Source organism: Megalopta genalis, chromosome 7, assembly GCF_051020955.1.
Source record: "Megalopta genalis isolate 19385.01 chromosome 7, iyMegGena1_principal, whole genome shotgun sequence".
NCBI lineage: Eukaryota > Metazoa > Arthropoda > Insecta > Hymenoptera > Halictidae > Megalopta > Megalopta genalis.
Window position 1 is genome coordinate 7,079,152 of NC_135019.1, and position 20,347 is coordinate 7,099,498.

At 41.7% G+C, this 20,347-nt stretch overlaps 1 protein-coding gene across 8 annotated transcripts in view; it reads left to right on the forward strand.

The window, feature by feature from the left end:
- The window catches only part of Hr3 (nuclear hormone receptor 3 ROR-beta), a 274,259-nt gene that overhangs the window by 112,510 nt on the left and 141,402 nt on the right, over positions 1 to 20,347 (forward strand). The window lies entirely within an intron of this gene.

Below are 20,347 nucleotides of genomic sequence, written 5' to 3' on the forward strand. Positions count from 1 at the left end.
TTTCACAATGATAGGGACAGTTAGAAGTTGCGCAAAAGCCTACTAAACTCGCACACTTTACGCTTATCCTTAACAACACTTTCCCGTACAAGCGCGTACGTCGTAAACGTTGCCTCTCGGTTATCCGAACTGCTCGGAAGTATACGAAATACGTATGTGGAACCCCGATTATCCGGATTGCCCGGAGCGCCCGACTCGTTAATTATTCCGATCCGTTCCACGTAGTAAACAATTCAATCTGAAACGATCCATGTTTCGTAATGTATTCATTTCTTGTTTCCGTAATTGTATTCATTTCTTCGCGTATCTTGACTGTTCTGTACTGCTCTTACTTACGTATCGTGCACAATTTTATGTTTCTTTCTTTGGTTCGGACTATGTATAGGTGTATTGTTTTTGTGCAATTTAATGCGCACAGAGCTAATAACCCGGTAAGAGGTTTCTAGCTTGAATGAAAAGAAAAATTGAACTAATTATACGATACGTAAAAATGTCGGATAATTCTATAATCAAGTAATTATTCTGTTATCCGAACATTTAACTCTCTAAAACTGGATAATCGAGGTTACACGCGAACCGAAAAAGTTCATTGAAATCGGTTGACGCATAGCTATAGCTACTCAAAGATGGAGAAATGACTAGTTTTTGGTTGAAATTCTTGAAAAACTGCGATTCTCGCGATCTTAAATTGCTTGTAGCTCATAAAAATGTCAACCAATTTCGATGAAATTTTCAGTTCGCATATAAATTATCGAGACGTGCCGAACGCATTGTTTAAATTCTCGTTCCAGATTCACATAAAAAAAGCTATGAAGCAAGTTCTATTTTTTTAAATCTTCTGTTGTCATTTCATATAATAGAATAATTTTAAAAAAGTATGCTAGTAGTAGTATAGAAAATATGCTAAAAAGTATATTAATTGTCTACGGAACGCAATTTTTAGATTTTCGTTCCAGGTTCGAATAAAAAAGTTAAAAAACGTTTTCTTCCGTTATCGTTTTACGCACAATAGCAGAATTTAAAAAAGAACTATATCAATCACTGTACCGCGAACTAGCTCCTCCGACACTTAGGAAAAGATTCGAGTCAATTAGACCAGTTCGAAAAAAGTTATATATGCATTCTAAAAGATGAACTTCATTGCCAGGGTTCGTACATTCCGTAAATCGACTGAAATCGAATAACTCTCCGAAATCCTCGATTGTTCGATCACGCTTCGCTTCGATTTGTCTCTCGCAGATCTATCGACGAAGTTTCCAACGCATCGTTCGAAAAAGAAAAAAAATGTGGGCCACTCGCCTTATCGGTCGCGTCTACGAATTAACTCCTCCGACACTTAGGAAAAGATTCGAGTCAATTAGACCAGTTCGAAAAAAGCTATATATGCATTCTAAAAGATGAACTTCATTGCCAGGTTTCGTACATTCCGTAAATCGACTGAAATCGAATAATTCTCCGAAATCCTCGATTGTTCGATCACGCTTCGCTTCGATTTGCCTCTCGCAGATCTATCGACGAAGTTTCCAACGCATCGTTCGAAAAAGAAAAAAAATGTGGGCCACTCGCCTTATCGGTCGCGTCTACGAATTAACTCCTCCGACACTTAGGGAAAAGATTCGAGTCACTTAGACCAGTCTTATGCATTCTAAAAATTCCGTAAATCGACTGCGAATTCTCCGAAATCCTCGATTGTTCGATCACGCTTCGCTTCGATTTGTCTCTCATCGTTTGAAAAAGAAAAAAAATGTGGGCCATCGCCGGCTGATTCGCCTTATCGGTTGCGTCTATGAGTTTTTTTCCAGTCAGGCTGCCTGCCTACTCGTTGGACGGCAACGGTAGCGTTGTTCGCAGCGTCGAAGCGAGAGTCACCTGCGTCTCTCTGTCGGGCAGTGGCAGCGCGGCGGCGGCGGCAGCAGCAGCAGCAGCAGCAGCGATGCTGTAATAACGCCGGCACGCTCGTGCCAGAACCAAAGTATACGCTCGGTGTACACGACCTAAATAAGATGCGATGCCCCCCGGGGCGAAAGTAATTCACAGACACACGCGTGCAACCCGGGGAATACACGTACACGCCGGCGGCCTGCGCCGTGCTCTCCGGCTATAGTTTACGAAGTGCCGCAGGAACGCGTCGACCGCTTTAGCGCAGGTTCGACCCGCGTTTTTCGCGTTGAGGTCGCCCAGGTACACGCCGCGGATCCATGCTCTACCATAATTGCGGTCCGCTCCGGTGGAAAGCGTAAAATTAGCTGTCGCTAGACGCACCTACGATTTTCAAAACCGGCCGCAGAATAATAGAGCGTTGATCCCGCACGAATATAGCCGCTTCGCGATCCATCGATTCGACTTTACGAAAGTTAACTGGTGACTCTGAGACTCCGCTAAAACTGTTAATTCGCGTTCCAAGATGATTTTTATATTAGTAATTGTCTAGAGTTAGAAATATTGTTAAAAGTGTAACTATGCTTCGCGATCCGTCGATTCGACTTTACGAAAGTTAACCCTTTCCACTTGAGCGGTGACTCTGAGGCACCGCTAAAAATTGTTAATTCACGTTCCAAGATAATTTTTATATTAGTAATTGTCTAGAGTTAGAAAAATTGTTAAAAGTGTAACTAAGCTTCGCGATCCGTCGATTCGACTTTACGAAAGTTAACCCTTTCCGCTCGAGCGGTGACTCTGAGGCACCACTAAAATTGTTAATTCGCGTTCCAAGATAATTTTTATATTAACGAAGTTTAGAGTTAGAAAAATTGTTAAAAGTTTAACTAAGCTTCGCGATACGTCGATTCGACTTTTCGAAAGTTAACCCTTTCCACTTGAGCGGTGACTCTGAGGCACCGCTAAAAATTGTTAATTCACGTTCCAAGATAATTTTTATATTAACGAAGTTTAGAGTTAGAAAAATTGTTAAAAGTGTAACTAAGCTTCGCGATCCGTCGATTCGACTTTACGAAAGTTAACCCTTTCCGCTCGAGCGGTGACTCTGAGGCACCGCTAAAATTGTTAATTCACGTTCCAAGATAATTTTTATATTAACAAAGTTTGGAGTTAGAAAAATTGTTGAAAGTGTAACTATTATTCGAGTCGTCGCAAGACTCGATTTCATAAGCATAAAATGCACTTTATCATGTAAAATGGAAATACCGTAAGTCAGAAAAATTATTTTAGATTTACGGTTGAAATGGCTTCGAGTGCAAACGGTTGACAATAAATTTATCAAGGTTTAACACTAAACCTACCACGGTCAAAATGACCGATTTTTTTATTTTACGATAGTATGAACTTTGGAGAGACTTATGCGTAGGAAATGATTGAACAAATTATATTATTGAAACAAGTCTCATAATTAAAACTTTACAAAATCCAAATGAATTCTATCTTTTCACTCTCATGAGTCAATGCACGCTAGTCGTCGTTACTGCTCGGTTGGTTTAGTGTTAAAAGGGACTTACAAAAAGTGCTTTGGAAGAATTGCGATGTAAAATTTATTGAATTTTTCGCAATTTTTTATAATAGCAAGTGCTCGGATAATGAAATATATTGAATATAATAATAATATAAATATAATAATATAATAATAATAATATAAATATAATAACATAATATAATAATATAAAAATATAATAATATAAATATAATAATATAATAATAATATATATATATATATTGAACAATTTTTAATGGAAGAAGCTTTAAGACTTCGATAATTATGATATAAAAATTGTGGAATCGATCATTCGACCGGTGATGACGAATTTAGTGTTAACGATTCAGAAGCTTCGACTATTTCGACTTAAGACTAAATTAATATCAATATTAAGATAATTACAGATTATCTTCATAGTTACGATGATTTAGAACTTCCACGATTGTAACAATTTCTCAGAAGAAAAAGAAAATGTATATTTTCTCAAGAACATTTCTCTTGAACAAGAGAATAGAAAAAGGACAGAATCAAGGATTGACTTAAAAGCACAGAATAACGTTCATAATTAACAGGTTATTAATAGAAACTACGACCACGAGTCAGACTCGTCGAAGTATGACAAGGGGATAAAAATGGTAGAAGTAAGATGACATTTGCAGTTTTCTTTTTAAAGAACTGTGACACGATTCCTTTTGAAGCTTTTGGGATAATTTACCTCTCAGTTAAATGTGATATAGGAATTATTAATTACGAAATATGTGATTGAGAAATAGAACGATGTACTATAAATTCTCCCGAATTTTCCTTCAGCTTGTAAACAAAAATGGACAATTTGGGAAGAGAAGATACGATTATACATTTAATTGAATACAAATAAAGATAAATATATTTTATTTAAATATGTTCGGCCACGTAGCTCGAATAATCGTATCTTCCAAAATTTGTTTACAAGCCGAGGAACGATCGGAGAAAATTTATTGCACCTTAAAATATGTTACATTATATTACATTCTACATTAATTTAGAATGTGGCATAGGAGCGTTTCAACTTTGTATAAAAAACGTCGCAATGAAATTGCTAAAAAAGAACGATCGCGAATCTCATTAACAACAGTATCCAATTTACGTAGCACGCGAAAGTATCAGATCCAAAGAAGAAGAAAAAATCGTCTGAACGACAGACATAATATTCCAAATGGAATAAAATAATGCAGAAAGAAAAAACAGAGCGACGATCGACAAATCGAACGAGAGTAGCGTTGCGCCAAATTGATTTGCTTGTGCGTCGGCACGGAGAGCCGATATTAATATTGATCGGGGAAAACGAGTGAATTTGTCAAGTGGGTATGAATTAGTATTCGAGAGAGCACTTGTAACGAGACGATAGATTTAATTGGTTTTGCTCGAGACGTGTTCGAACTATTCCGCCGGATTGAAGTACAGGCTCCGTATAATTAGCGCGGCGATATAATAATTAGAAAATCGTGCATGTTGCCGACTGGCTTAGATTTCGAGACACGTCGGGCGAACGTTAGCTCGTTCGAACCACGGTAATAAGAGCGTGGCGAATTCACACGTTGCTCTATGACCGATTTACTAATCACGTGATAATGAACGAACGGAGTACGAGAGACCGGCCGAACAGAGTCGCGCGGTCTTTCCTTCGCGGTCGTTTCTTTCTTTTTCATTCTTTTTTTGTTTCCGAACAGAGTTGTAGAATTTTCATTCCCGCGGACCGCTAAATAATGGAATCCGAACGACTGGAAATAAACGGGGGAAACGTGGAGGATGCGTGGTAATGAAGTCCGTGAAAGATTCATGTTACAGCCGGGGTCGCAGCGACACGAGAGGATAGATTTTAATCCGTTTAATCATCCACCCTTCTGCGTTGGAGTAATAACGCGATTACGCCGGATACCGAATAATCGAATCGGATGAATTCTATAATTCTCGTTTAGGATTTTATGAAAATTGAACGAACGGGTCGGGGTCGCCGGGCCGCCGCCGAAACTAGAAGTTGCGATGAATGCGCGCACAGAGGACTCGAATTCTCGCGGGGTTGTTGGCCGCCGGCGAATGTTCGTGAAACAAAAATCATTATACTGCTGGGGATACGAGCCCTCCTCGGTGTGTCCGCTAATGGGAAACTTATACCGCTGAAAATAATTAGGGCGACCCGCGTCTGGAGGATTGAAGTGAATATTCGCCTCGCCGTAACGGGCCGAACACGCTCTCTCCGAGTCCAGAAAACCGACTATAACGGACATTTTTGCGAAGTAGCGCTATACTTGTTGCAATATTAACGCTTCCACGACCGCGCTAGAGACCTCAAAAATGTTCATAAAATTAAGATATTTCATTGTATTGAACAAAAATTACTAAGCAAGCTTATATGGCATCGATTACTTCTTCGGCATTCGTAGCTCATGCAAATCTGAATGAAATTAAGCGATCAGCTTTAATTTTTCATTAATATCATCCATTCGGTCGTCGATCGACTGAATTTAAAACGGGGAGATCTCCGAGTTTACGGAACCCTTTGAAATGACGGGTCACTAATTTTTTAACTCACGATTATTCAGTTTGCAATGATACATTTTTGTGTGTGTGAGTTACTTATTCATTATTACTTGCTGGAGATATTATAACAAAACTAATAATAATAAATCAATAAATCAATAATAAAATAAAACTAATTATTATTATAATTAATTATAATAAATAAATATTACATCTCGGTCACTGTTGTCCGTCAATAATTCGTAAACGAAGCCGCGGATTGCATTTTCGCCAAGGAAAAAGTTACTCCTTTCCGGGTATTAACATTGTATTAAAATTGTGGGACACCCCATACACATCAATATATTATTATTTTATAATATATTATTATTATAATTATTAATATTATTATTATATTATATACCCCACAATCTCATTAATATATTATATAATATATATATTATATATATATATAATATATATTATGAAAATATATATTTTATAAAAACGTATTTAATTAATTATATCAAATGTAATTACAGTAACTTGCACACTCCTCAAAGAAACCGCACCAGCCAACTGGTTGCAAACATGCAAAATCGTTTCTTCGCAGCGATAGCTTCTTTCGCGAAATAATTCTTTCGTAGCCGCGAACAGTTAGCCAGCGAGAAGGGAATTATAAATAACGTTCGCGCAGATCATACGAAAGCGTAAATGGGCCGAGAAGGATGAACGAGTCGATCAATTATCGGATCGTTGTGTAGCGGCAGCCCAGACCGGCGAGGATTTAAAAGAATTCGGGCAGAACGACGGCCGAAAGGGTCTCTGGCAGGAAGATGGAACATTTTACGGGCACGGTTAAGGGCGAAAACAAAGATAAATATTCGATCGAGCGGGGATACTCGCGGAAAGCCGCGAACCCGCGCGTATTCAGCCGCTTAAGGGGTTAACGGTTCATTATCACCCCCGTTTCATCGATAGAGGCGCGCCGCGCTCCCGCGGAACTTGGAATGCTCGACGTTAGAGAGGGAATGTACAGGAAATCGATGCTCGATTATATAGGGTGGCTCGCGAGAAGGGGCGAGCATCTCGCGAGTTATCCGAAAAAATCGTTTCGCCAACGAAATCGTGCGAGAAAGATTCGAGGAGAATCGAATGAAACGTGCGAGATTGCTCGACAAATTGTTCGACTCTTCGGAAACCGGGAGACATTGTTGCAAATACGTATGACTATCGTATAGTGGTCTCTTGGTGTTTCATCGGAAGTAGGACGCTCCGTTTGAACAATTCTAACGACACGCGTCGAATGTTCTCGGTCGGGGGTGTAGCGACGATATTAGTAAAATGTATTATTAACCCTTTGCACTCGAAATTAATTTTCCTGACTTATGGTATTTCCATTTTATATGACAAAGTGCATTTTATGCGTATGAAATTTAGTCTTGCGATTCGTACAACAATTGGACTTTTAACAATTTTTTGCATCTAAACTTTTATAATATAATAATTATCTTGAAACGCGATGTAACAATTTTAATGGTGCTTCAGAGTCACCACTCGAGTGCAAAGGGTTAATAGTTATTAGTTAAAAGTATTATTAATACTTTATTATATATATTATTATATATATATATATATATATATATATATATATATATATGTTATTAATAAATACTTTGGAGTTATCGAACATGTTCGTCACCAGCATTACCAGCGTACATAGTATAGTATAATATAGTATAGTATACTATATTATACTGTACTGTAGTATACTATACTATATTATATATACTGTACTATATAAATACAATAGTAGGTATAGTATAGTATGGTATAGTATATTTATTGTATTAATTAATAGTATTTATTTAAGTATTTATTAATACAATAAATATACTATACTATACTATACTATATTATACTGTACCATATAAATACAATAGTATTTACCGTATTAAATACACCGTAGCTACAACTTCTCCAAATACCGCGCCACGTGTTGCAATTTTAAATAATTGCATTCGCAAAATTCATTCGATGTTCTTCGCGTGAAGTACAAAATTCGCGAACTGATTAAACAAAAAATTCGTCCACAGAGTCGGAAAGATTCGAGGAGAACTGCGTTCAAAAACTTCAGTCATTCAAAAACTGATTTGAGTCTTTCACAAAATCAAGGAACATTATTACAAATATATTAAGACCGTCTTCCGACGTCATTGTTTCTTCGCCAAACGCGAACCAGGGTACGCTCCTATCAATTCTAACGAATACAACGTTTCCAGCCGAGAGTGTAGCGACGACATTAGCAAAAACATTGTAGTACGCATCGGCGACGACGAATCTGTACGGTCGCGCAATAACGGTATCATAAACCACGGAATAGGATCTCCATTCATCAGCGATTCCCCCGAGCCGATGCTCCCCACGACCACTCGAACCTCCTTCACCCTCGTTATGAAACGGCCTGTACAGGCATCGCGCACAGCTACAAGGAAACACGTTCCGCTAGTGGCGCGGTATGGCATGGCATGGCGCGGCGCGGCGAACGAGGAGGCCCGCTATCCGAGCAGAATAGAGCGAGAGAAGAGGGAAAAAGAATGAGCACGGGAGAAGGAAAGAAATAGCGAGAGAGGAGCGCATCGAGTCACTGGGCTAGTGGGGCCGACAGAATGTAGCCCGTACTACGGTACCGTCTCCCTCTTTGTCTCTCGTTCTCCCCCGTTCCTTCCGTTCTTCTTTCCATCCGTCCTTCCTCCCTGCTACCCTCGCACGTTCTAGTCGTCGGACTCCCGCGATCCCGTTCACCTCCGCGGGAAACGCGCGTGATCCGTAATTCCATCGAAATACGGTAATTTCTCTGGCAGAAATGTTCGGCGGTCGGAATCGAAACCGGCAGATCTGAGAATACCGAGTCGCGATTTTTTGGGCGTCGCGAATTGTTTTTTTTATGGAAATTTGGGGCGATCGGGCAACTCGGGACTTTTTTTATTTCTAGTTTTTTGTCATGATTTGAAGGCAATTTGGAAACCATATGATACCGTTCGAAGGCAATTCGAAGGCCACGTGACACGATTCGATGGCAATTTGGATGCAATATGCTACTACTCGAAGGCAATTCGGAGGCAACATGACACTATTCGAAGACAGTTTAGAGACCACATGACACTATTCGAAGACAATTCGGAGGCCACATGACACGATTCAAAGGCAATTCGAAGACAATTCGAAGACAATTTGAAGACCACATGACACGATTCGAAGACAATTCAGATGCAATATGCTACTATTTGAAGGAAATTCGGAGGCCACATGACACTATTCGAAGGCAGTTTAGAGACCACATGACACTATTCGAAGGCAATTCGGATGCAACATGCTACGATTCGAAGGCAATTCGAAAGCCACGTGCCATGATTCAAAGGCAATTCGGAGGCCACGTGACGAGATTCGAAGGCAATTCGGAGGCCACGTGACACGATTCGAATGCAATTCGAAGGCCACATGACACTATCGAAGGCAATTCAGATGTCACATGTCCACGATTCGACGGTCGCGTACCTAGTATCGTAATTTCTCCGTAATTCGCGCTGAGATTGCACAAAAATGCACAATTTGAGAAGAAGAGTGCCTTGCGTCTCGTTTTTATAGTCGTTGACAATCGGTAACTATAAAAACGAGTCACAAGGCTCGAATAATCGTATTTCCTCTCCCGAAATTGTCCATTTTCTTGCGCAATCTCAGCGCGAATTAGGGAGAAATTGCTGTACCTACCGTGTACTTTGTAGCTCCACAGTTTTTCTTACCTGAAATTCTTCTTACCCTCTTCACACCCAAACAGATCATTTTATATTATATTATATTATATTATATTATATTATATTATATTATATTATATTATATTATATTATATTATATTATATTATATTATATTATAATTATATTATATTATATTATATTATAATTATATTATATTATATTATATTATATTATATTATATTATATTATATTATATTATATTATATTATATTATATATATATATATATTATATTATATTATCGCGTAGCATCATCGGCGTAGCAATAAATTACATAGGCGTAGAACTAGCACAGGCAAATTCGCAGCAACCCGAATGTTGGCAATTCCCGGAGAAATGTCTGTAATCGGAGAAAGCTGTTCTTCGTTTGAATGCGATTCTGAAACCGCGGTAGGGACCGCGTTGTTTCGTTCGAGCGAGCGATGATGAAGCTTGAAAAAGGTCCGGGGGTTGCTATCCGGTCTTCCGCGATGCGGTTCTTTCGTTAACGAGCGGAGCTCGCGGTAACGGAACCTCTTATTTAACGCTTTGACTGCCACGTCGGTCGTACGAGTGGGTTGGGATCGTACTGGCGTAAGTCGGATGTTTGAAAATGTTGGCTTATGTCTTAACCCTTCGACTGCGGCGTGCTCTCCGGTAGAACCGTCGATACGAACGAAGCGAAGTGGACGAATTCAGTTGTTCTGACTGGCTGTCGCACATCGTCGCGAACATAATCGTAAATAAAGAAGTTCGATATTGAATAATGAATTCGATGGAATAACAGGTTTCGTTTAACGTGTTCGACACAATGATAAGTTGCTGCAACGACGTGGGCGTGTGTTTAAATATTCTGTACATATTGGCAGACTTGAGAGGGCGTGTATATAGGCCTTGCGCAGTCAAAGGGTTAAAACGTGACCTAAACATGTCGAAACGTGAAAATGACAAGGGCAGTAAATTATAAAGTTACCATGAATATTAACTTAAATCTAAATCATCTTAACGATAGATTTGGTAAACAATAACAGTTAATAAACAGACAATAAGTTGACAATTCGCATTTTAGGAAACAATAGCGCTACAGTAAATTCTCCCTAATTTTCCTTCAGCTTGCAAACAGAAATGGATTTTGTCAAGATTGTTTGGATAATTGTCAACAATTATAATGGCTTATTGTCAACAATTATAAGAACGAGGCGCTAAGCTCGAGTAATTATAATATGATCTCCGCTTCCCAAATTGTGTCCATTTTTGTTTACAAGCTGAAGGAAAATTCGGGAGAATTTACAGTACTTGCTTCTCGCAATCAAGAAAACGTGACTAACACGCCACCATGGTTACACGTTGGTGACAGAACTTGTTCATCATTCTAGCAGCTCTTTTATTACAATCTGTCGAAGAAATGAAAGTTTATTAGAATTTACAAGCTGCAAAGAGGTTCGCGGAAGCACCTGCCGCGATCAATCTTGTCTTCCCGATGTCTTATATTGCGAAATATGTAAATTGTTCCGGTTTTACACGACTTTTACGAGCCGTGGTGTGACTGCGAACGCGTTAATTTTTAGTAGCGGAAGATTTGAAAGTTGATTCTTCATTCGGAGCGATGCTTTATATCGGCTTCAAACGATAGCGATGTTCTCGATGATTGCATCGAGGTACTTAACGGATCCGATATAATTACCCAGCGATTCCATCCGCATTCTAATCAGGATATTCGTTCGGCTCGCCGTTAAAATATTCCCAATTCGCGAAAACGAAGAAACCGCGTAGAATGCATTTTCCATGTATCGTCGCAGTAATTTTCAGAGCTACCACCGTTGCATAACAAACACCGCCGCGTAATTAATTTCAATCTCCTCAGACGTAGCGCAAAACGTCAGACATGATTTATGGGTTATTTACAATCTACTATTCAGAAGCTAGCGTCCTCCCGACTGGCGCACAATCGATTTATCAGCAGAAGCTCGAAATTCGCGCCCGGCGAACGACGTAGAATAAAAATGGAACACGCGATTTCGAAGAGAACTCGTTGCACAAAAATCTCCTCGTTCGAACGAAATGACTGGTGATCTTCGCGTGGAAATCTCTTCGCGTACAACAAGAACCGCGTCTCGCATTCGGGAACTCGCGCGACCGCCGTTCGATTCGAACACAAAACGGCTTCGCGTACAAAAAACGACTCGTACAAAGAAGAACAGCGAGACGTCGCTTTCTCAAACGATTCGAACAAAAAAGAGTAGGGAATCGTCGCTTTCTCAAATGACTCATACGAAAAAAAACTGTGAGTCGTTGCTTTCTCAAACGACTCGTACAAAAAAGAACAGCGGGTCGTCGCTTTCTCAAATGACTCGTACAAAAAAGAACAGCAAGTCGTCGCTTTTTTAAACGACTCAAAAAGAGAACAGTAATTCGTCGCTTTCTCAAACGACTCATACGGAAAAGAACAGCGAGTCGTCGCTTTTTCAAACGACTCATACAAAAAAGAACAGTAACTCATCGCTTCCTTAAACTACTCAAACAAAATAGAATAGCAACTCGTCGCTTTCTCAAACGACTCATACAGAAGAAAACAGTAACTCGTCGCTTTTCCAAGCGACTCATACAAAAAAGAACAGCAACACGTCGCTTTCTCAAACTACTCAAACAAAATAGAATAGCAACTCGTCGCTTTCTCAAACGACTCATACAGAAGAAAACAGTAACTCGTCGCTTTTCCAAGCGACTCATACAAAAAAGAACAGCAACATGTCGCTTTCTCAAACGACTCAAACAAAAAAGAGTAGGAAGTTACCGCTTTCTCAAATGACTCATACAAAAAATAACAGCAACTCGTCGCTTTCTCAAACGACTTATACAAAAAAGAACAGCAACTCGTCGCTTTCTCAAACAACTGATACAAAAAAGAACAGCAACTCGTCGCATTCTCAAACGACTCATATAAAAAAGAACAGCAACTCGTCGCTTTCACAAGCGACTCATACAAAAAAGAACACCAACTCGTCGCTTTCTCAAACGACTCAAACAAAAAAGAACAGTAACTCGTCGCTTTTCCAAGCGACTCATACAAAAAAGAACAGCAACTCGTCGCTTTCTGAAACTACTCAAACAAAAACGAACAGCAACCCGTCGCTTTCTCAAAAATCCGATGTCCTACGACCCGCGACCTGCAGCGATTCGCAGCGCGCAGGGCTACCGTCGATTATGTCCCTGTTCCAAGATCCTCTTAGCGGCCGTAGCCGATACGACGGCTGATTATCCGGCAGACGTATCGTCCGCGGACTAATAACACCGGCATCGTTGTATTCAGCAGCGACACGGCTCGTTAGCGCACGCACATCGCGCAGCGTTCGTCCCGTCGCCGCTGCCGTCGCTGCCGCCGCCGCCGCGGCAGTTTTTTCGCGCGCACTTTGGTCGCGGTGGTTGCGTAACACGCGTGCACCAGCCGTCACACACGTGCGTCGCAGCTAACACGAATCACGGTGACACAGTTCATTACACGGGTGCAGTGTGCTGGCCGCCGGTGCACGCACGCACGCACGCACGCACGCACGCACGCAAGCACGCACGCACGTCTGCGAGCGCACTTTTCACACAGACGGCCGCGTGCGCGCCGGCCTCTCCGGACGTACGTGCTCTTCACATGCAGGTGCACGGGAAAAAAAGCGGCGCGCACACACGCTCGCGAACCGCTGCACACACGCTCGCGAACCGCTGCACATTGCCGCGTATGTAAAGCGCCTATGTGAGGCGCCTATATCTGCGCCTATGTGTATATGAGTGTGTGTGCTCGCTGCGCCCGCGAGCGTGGCCGCACCGCACCGCACCGCACCGCCGCGCCGCGACGCTTCCTTCCACGGTGAATCTCGGCCTGGCCCAGAGAGAGGCGCGGGCACTGCGAACCGGCATGAAAGCACGGAACAGACTGTCGTCGGGTCGACGTGTGCGCTCGTCCGTGTGTCCTACACGCTCGCAGGCCGGGAATGTGTCGGCGCACAGGCAGGCGGCGGATGGGTGGGTGGGTGGGTTGGTTGGGAAGGCAAAGCAAGGCAGGCTCGGCTGGTGGTCGCTCGGTTGCGAGCTTCGCTCGATAGCAAAGTGCGGTTCCCCTCGACACGAGCTCTCGTACTTGCAACGCGGCAGGATTAAAGGGGAACAGTCCATGTACGGAAATGCACGATCGATGCGCACATGTCTGAATTTTCGTATCGAGTCGTGACCGATCGGCCGCGGCGATGCGGTAACCGCGGTCTGCCTCCCGGTCACGAGGAATCCCGTCTCTCCGACGACGAGAGTCCTCCCTCTGACCCGGCCTCCGGCCTTCCGCGACGACGCTCGTTCCACGAACGACGAGCGGGGCGCGTTCGGTTCTTCCGAAGGATTTTTCCCCGGCGGATCCACCTCTCTGGCTACGCGCGGAAACGGACTGGTTTGCCGAAGGGTCGCGTAAAGATCGTCGTTGTCTATTGTGTCGGGAGAGTTGTTAGGGGTCCGGGGATTCTGTTTTGAGGGGATTAGCGGCGCGGAGTACGTACCGTTTCTTCTTTTTTCTTCTGGGTTAACCTTTCAACCGGAGGCGAGCTCGCTTTTGTTTTCTTCATGGTGGTTCAAAGGGGAGAGTTGTCGTTTCGTTGCGTCGTCGGTTTTCGTTGGGACGCTTTAATTCGTCGCCGCGTCCTCGTCGTAGCCGGCGAGTTAACAAGTTAATAAGCTGTTCCAGTAATTAATCAGTTGCTAATGGTCGATCCTCTTGCATTATGAATCACTCGCGAACCATCCGTATTCGCGGAAGAATCGCCGTATAAATGCGTGGAGCTGTAATGTGGACAGCATTGTTATTGCAGAACTGCATAATTGCGTGAATCCGTTTGTTCTGTTGCAAAGTTTTTGTTGAGACGGCAGCATAGACTTCTAGATAGTTATGACTCATTCGATCCACTCGCGACAAAATTGAACGCATCGTTCTCGAACCACTGGAATTATTGGCACTCGCATGGCGGACTCCAGTGGGCTGGCCGGGTCTGGCATGACCCGTGCAACGTCTATAATATACGCGTATATATAAGAGCTTCGTTTCGGTTCGATTTATTGATTTATTATTTGACTGTTGCTGATGTTACCATAATGGAAGGTGACAGGGAATAAAACTCTATTTATTTTGTTTATTTATAATAAGTAATTTATGCTGTTTCCGTAGATGCAGGATCGGGGAACAATAGATTTTTGAAATAGTAAATAGACTATAAATACTTTAATCTTACCAAGTCACACTGAATTTGGCGAGTGAACTATAATATTATTATAGTATATATTATATTATATATATTATATTGTATTATATTATATTATATATGATAATATGTAACTATAATATTTTGATATGAAGATAACATTTTACGTATATTTAACTCACATATTATTCATATTTAATCGCTATCTCAAAGAAAGTTTATTTAACCAAATTCTGTATCGCACGAGAAGATAAAACAATTTATTACATATGCAATATTTCAAAACTCCATTTCTCCCCGCACCCCTGCTTGCACGAAACGCATAAAGGTCACTGCGGACCCAGCCACCGTCGTGCGAGGGTTACAAAAAGAACGATATTATTGCAACCAATTGTCGCAACCATAGCATAATTTCTGCAGCAACGATTTCTCCCGATCTCGCCAACGAAAATCAGAAATAACGAATCAGGCGATCGTAAGAATCGAGAAGATAATACTCGTAAAAAATTCAGAACGGTGCAAAGTTCGGTCGAATCCGAAGGACCGCGATGAAATTTCATTCTGATAATTGATAGCGCAGCAGTGCTTGCGGCTCGGATCGCGGAATTTGAAAATAGAGTCGGTGCCTCTGAAACATGGATCGCGGCGAGGATGCAAGCGGACGGCTCGCCCGCGCGCGATATTTCAGTCGATCCGCCGCGATAATCGGCTCTGCAGGGGACGCCGGATTTTTGTTTTCCTTTTCGTCGTAACGGGATGCCGTGCATTCATTAGATCCGCGATTTAACGGTGTCGGGCGTCCGTGTGACAAGTGCACGGAGCAGACACGAGTAGACAGACGGCCGCGTCAACGTGCCGAATACGATACCCATCTCCCCGAGACACGCGCGTGTGTCGCTTCTAGTTTATCCTATCCTCTTACATCTCCGTTTCTCTTCTCGCGTGACTCACTTTTTACATCTCGCACACGTGGCGTGTCTAACTGTTACCTTTCTCCGACCACCGGCGTTTCGATCCTCGAACAAGTCGAATTTCACCGAACTCTTCGGCCGGTTCGGCTTCCCATCTTCGTTTCGGATAGGAATAGACGGCGACTGGACCGCAGATTTCACGCATTTCTTGTCCAAAATAATTCACTTCAGCTTTGCGATAGAGTAAGCTGAGATTGCGCTAAAAAATGGATAATTTGGGAAGAGGAGATGCAATTAGTCGAGCATTATAGCGCGTTTTCTATAGTTGACAATTCGTAACTATGAAAAGGAACCGCAGGGCTCGAATAATTATATCCCCTCTTCCCAGATTGTCTATTTTTGTGGACAATCTGAGCGTCAATTAGAAAGACATTACTGTAATTCTTTGTTGCCGGATTACAGTAAATTCTCCCTAATTGACGAGATCAGCTTGGAAATAAAAATGAAGAATTTGTAAAGAGATAATATTCGAGTCTCGCGGCTCGGTTTTATAGTTGTCGACCAATAATCGTTGACGAATAATCGTACCTTCTCTTCCTAAATCGTCCATTTCTTTTTGCACAATCTGAGCATCAATTAGGGAGAACAGTGATGTCTCCCTACCTGGTGCTAAGATTGCGCACAAAAATGGACAATTTAGGAAGAGGAGATGCGATTAGTCGAGCCTTGTAACCCGTTTTCTGTAGTTGTTGACAATTCGTAACTATGAAAAGGAACCGCAAGGCTCGAATAATCGTATCTCGTCTTCCCAAATTGTTCATTTTCACGACAAATCTTGTTACTGCGAATCTTCATGCAGGATAACAATTGTCTGCGCCGATTGCGAGACGACTGAGCCAAGTATAATATTCGTTCCTCCTTAAATCATTTTAATTAAGTTAAAACGAATACGTCAACGTTCTTAATTTCATCGAATCTTTTCCCGATTTACCGTTCACCATTCCATTTTTGCCAGAGATGCATAAAATCCGCGGTCTATTTATCACTGTCGCTATTCTTCTACGTCACTTGAAAACACATTCATCGCCTAATCAGTCGCTCTCTCCGACTTATGATCGTTCTCCAGCGTTTTCCGAGCAACGAGATTCACCGGAGAAAAATGCTTCGCGAAACATAAAGCAAAATTGGGTCGTTATTTTCCTATTCGGATCGTTATCGTACATTAATGATAAGAAGACGGGTGAAACTTTAATTGGAGAAATGTATAATAGATCGTAGCCGCCGCTATTTTAGCCAAGCCGATCATCCTGATCCGTCGGAAACGAGGTTAGAAACTTGCTAGAGTATAATTTTTCATTTCACGACTGGCTCTCCGTTAGCGGGCAGGCCAAATCGATCATCCTGATCCCGTGAAAACGAAGACGAATTGCTCATCATCGCCCAAGGATTCCCGAAAATAGCTCTCGATCTCGATTTTAATAAAGCGTATCGTTAGAGACGTCGCATAATTAAGCTTGTCGCATTAAAGCAACGACTGATATTTATATTAGATCGCGGACACTCGTACAAAAACGAATACAGTAATGTCTCTCTAATTGACACTCAGATTGTCCACAGAAATGGACAATTTGGGAAGAGGTGATACGATTATTCGAGCCTTGCGGAAACTTGTGTGCATCGCAAACGGCTCAGAAATTTTCTATGTCGCAGAGACAGTCGCACATTATAATAGGAATATAGTACAATAAATTCTCCCCAATTGTTCCTCGGCCTGTAAACAAAAATGGATAATTTGGGAAGAGAAGATACGAGCCTCGCGACTCATTTTTATAGTCACGAATTGTCAACAACTATAGAAACGAACTGCAAGGCTCGAATAATCGGGAAAAGATTCGATGAAATTAAGAACGTTGACGTATTCGTTTTAACTTAATTAAAATGATTTAAGGAGGAACGAATATTATACTTGGCTCATTCGTCTCGCAATCGGCGCAGACAATTGTTATCTTGCATGAAGATTCGCAGTAACAAGATTTGTCGTGAAAATGAACAATTTGGGAAGACGAGATACGATTATTCGAGCCTTGCGGTTCCTTTTCATAGTTACGAATTGTCAACAACTACAGAAAACGAGTTACAAGGCTCGACTAATCGCATCTCCTCCTCCCAAATTGTCCATTTTTCTGCACAATCTGAGCGCCAGTTAGGGGGACATCACTGTTCTCTCTAATTGACGCTCAGATTGTACAAAAAAATGGACGATTTAGGAAGCGAAAGGACGATTATTCGTCAACGATTATTTGTCGACAACTATAAAACCGAGCCGCGAGGCTCGAATAATCGTATCTCTTTAGGAATTGTTCAGTTGTTTGTTGGTCAATTAGGGAGACATTACTGTATTGTTCCAACAACAGGTTGAAAAGAAAAAAGCCGGAATAAAAAGTCCGTCAACATCGCCTAGAAATTTGCTCGGAACTTCGTCGGCCATTTTACGTCCACCGGCCAGACTTTAACCCCTTGCTTTATGATTTCTTTCGCAACCGCGTCTATCGGCGCCACTTTAACGTTTAATAATTTACAACGGGGAGAAGGAATTTTATGCCCGTACCAGCGTACGTCCACTTTAGAGATCGGATGTAGATGATGGGAAAATAATGTTTCATTTACAACCGCGTTTCGTTCGTTTCGCGTAGGAATATCGATGTTGCTCGTGTCCGTTCGATTCTGTTCGATATCTTCTCGCTGCGCGTTCGAAACGATAGGGCGGGGCGGCGAAATTAACGAACAGTTTGTTACGGAAACGAACGTGCAATCGTTAGAGTAGAAACAACGTCGACGATTCTACGGCATTTCGTGGTACGTTAATTAATTTCTGGATACGTTATAGTAGAACGTTGTCCCGGAGTAAAAAAAAGAGAACAAAAAAACGAAAAAAAGAACAGAGAATATTTTTCACGTGCAGCGAGATTATTGTTCATTAGCGATGACTCTCGGCGGCGGGACAATTTTTAACGAGACTCTCGTCGCATTAGACTCGGTCCGCCATTGTCGGACCGCGCGGCGACAAAAATCGCGGCGGAAAAGAAAATTCGTCTTCGCCACGAATTCGTTAAGGATTTCATTTGAAGATTTGCCTGGAATTATTGCGCTTAATAATTAATAACGTCAGCTTTCGTGAGACTTTAACGGCACGAACGATTATCGAGGAATTAAAATGTAAATGTAGGATTAGCGATGAAAGGAATTTATTAATATTGAATACACGAGACGCGAGTCGTTTCTACGACCGAAGACAATCGAATCATGCCAAGTATTTTTATCCGTTGGAAACTGAGCTAGTAGAATCTTCTTGCAGTAGATTGGGCTCGCCGTTGTCGGGCCACTTTGCATGATCGAGAAATTGATATTGAAAAGAATATCTCGTCAAAGATCGTCTTTAGGAATGAATTTGTGAAAGATTTGTGTTCCATTGCCGCATTTGGCTCTCGTTAAAAGAGCGAGTAGGTAATTAACGAACAATTCAAAGAATTTCTTAGCAGTAAATATATTTTGCTGCAGAATATATTCAGAATATATGCAGTAAATATAAATTTCTGCAGAAGGTATATTCAAATTTCACTGGGTAATTTCGTTCGATCAAGATGGCTTAGACAGATTATTCTCGCAGTAGATTAGGTTCTTCAACGTCGGACCAGTTCGTGAGAGCCAAAAATCATAGAATTGCTTCTGATTTTCCACGGATCACATTTTTCCTGATATTTTTAAAAGATCGTAATAAATTCGCGTCATCGCCAAGTACTTTTCTCTGATTGAAAAGAGGTAGGCAGGTTCTCGCAGTAGATTAGATTCGTGGTATATTGGACTCGCAGTAGATTAGGCTTGCAATAGATTAGGCTCGCTTTGACCAGTTGACCAGTTGATGCGATCAAAAAATAGCAGTGGAAAAGGTCAAATTGCGAGAGATGCGTGGCCTCTAGCAGGCACTTTTGTGGATTAGACTTGCAGTAGATTAGGTTCGTGGCAGATTAGGCTCGCAGTAGATTAGGTTCGTAGTAGATTGGGCTCGCAGTAGATTAGGCTCGCGTTGGCCAGTTGATGCGATCAAAAAATAGCAGTGGAAAAGGACGAATTGCGAGAGACGTGTGCCTCTAGCAGGCACTTTTGTCGATTAGACTTGCAGTAGATTAGGCTCGCAGTAGATTAGGTTCGTAGTAGATTTGGCTCGCGTTGACCAGTTGATGCGATCAAAAATTAGCAGTGGAAAAGGTCAAATTGCGAGAGACTCGTAGTAGAGATTCGTAGTAGATTAGGTTCGCAGTAGATTAAGTTCGTAGTAGATTGGGCTCGCAGTAGATTGGGCTCGCGTTGACCAGTTGACCAGTTGATGCGATCAAAATATAGCAGTGAAAAACGACGAATTACAAAAGCTCGCATTGACGGTCGACCAGTAGATACGATCGAAAACTATCAGCGGAGTATAATTAA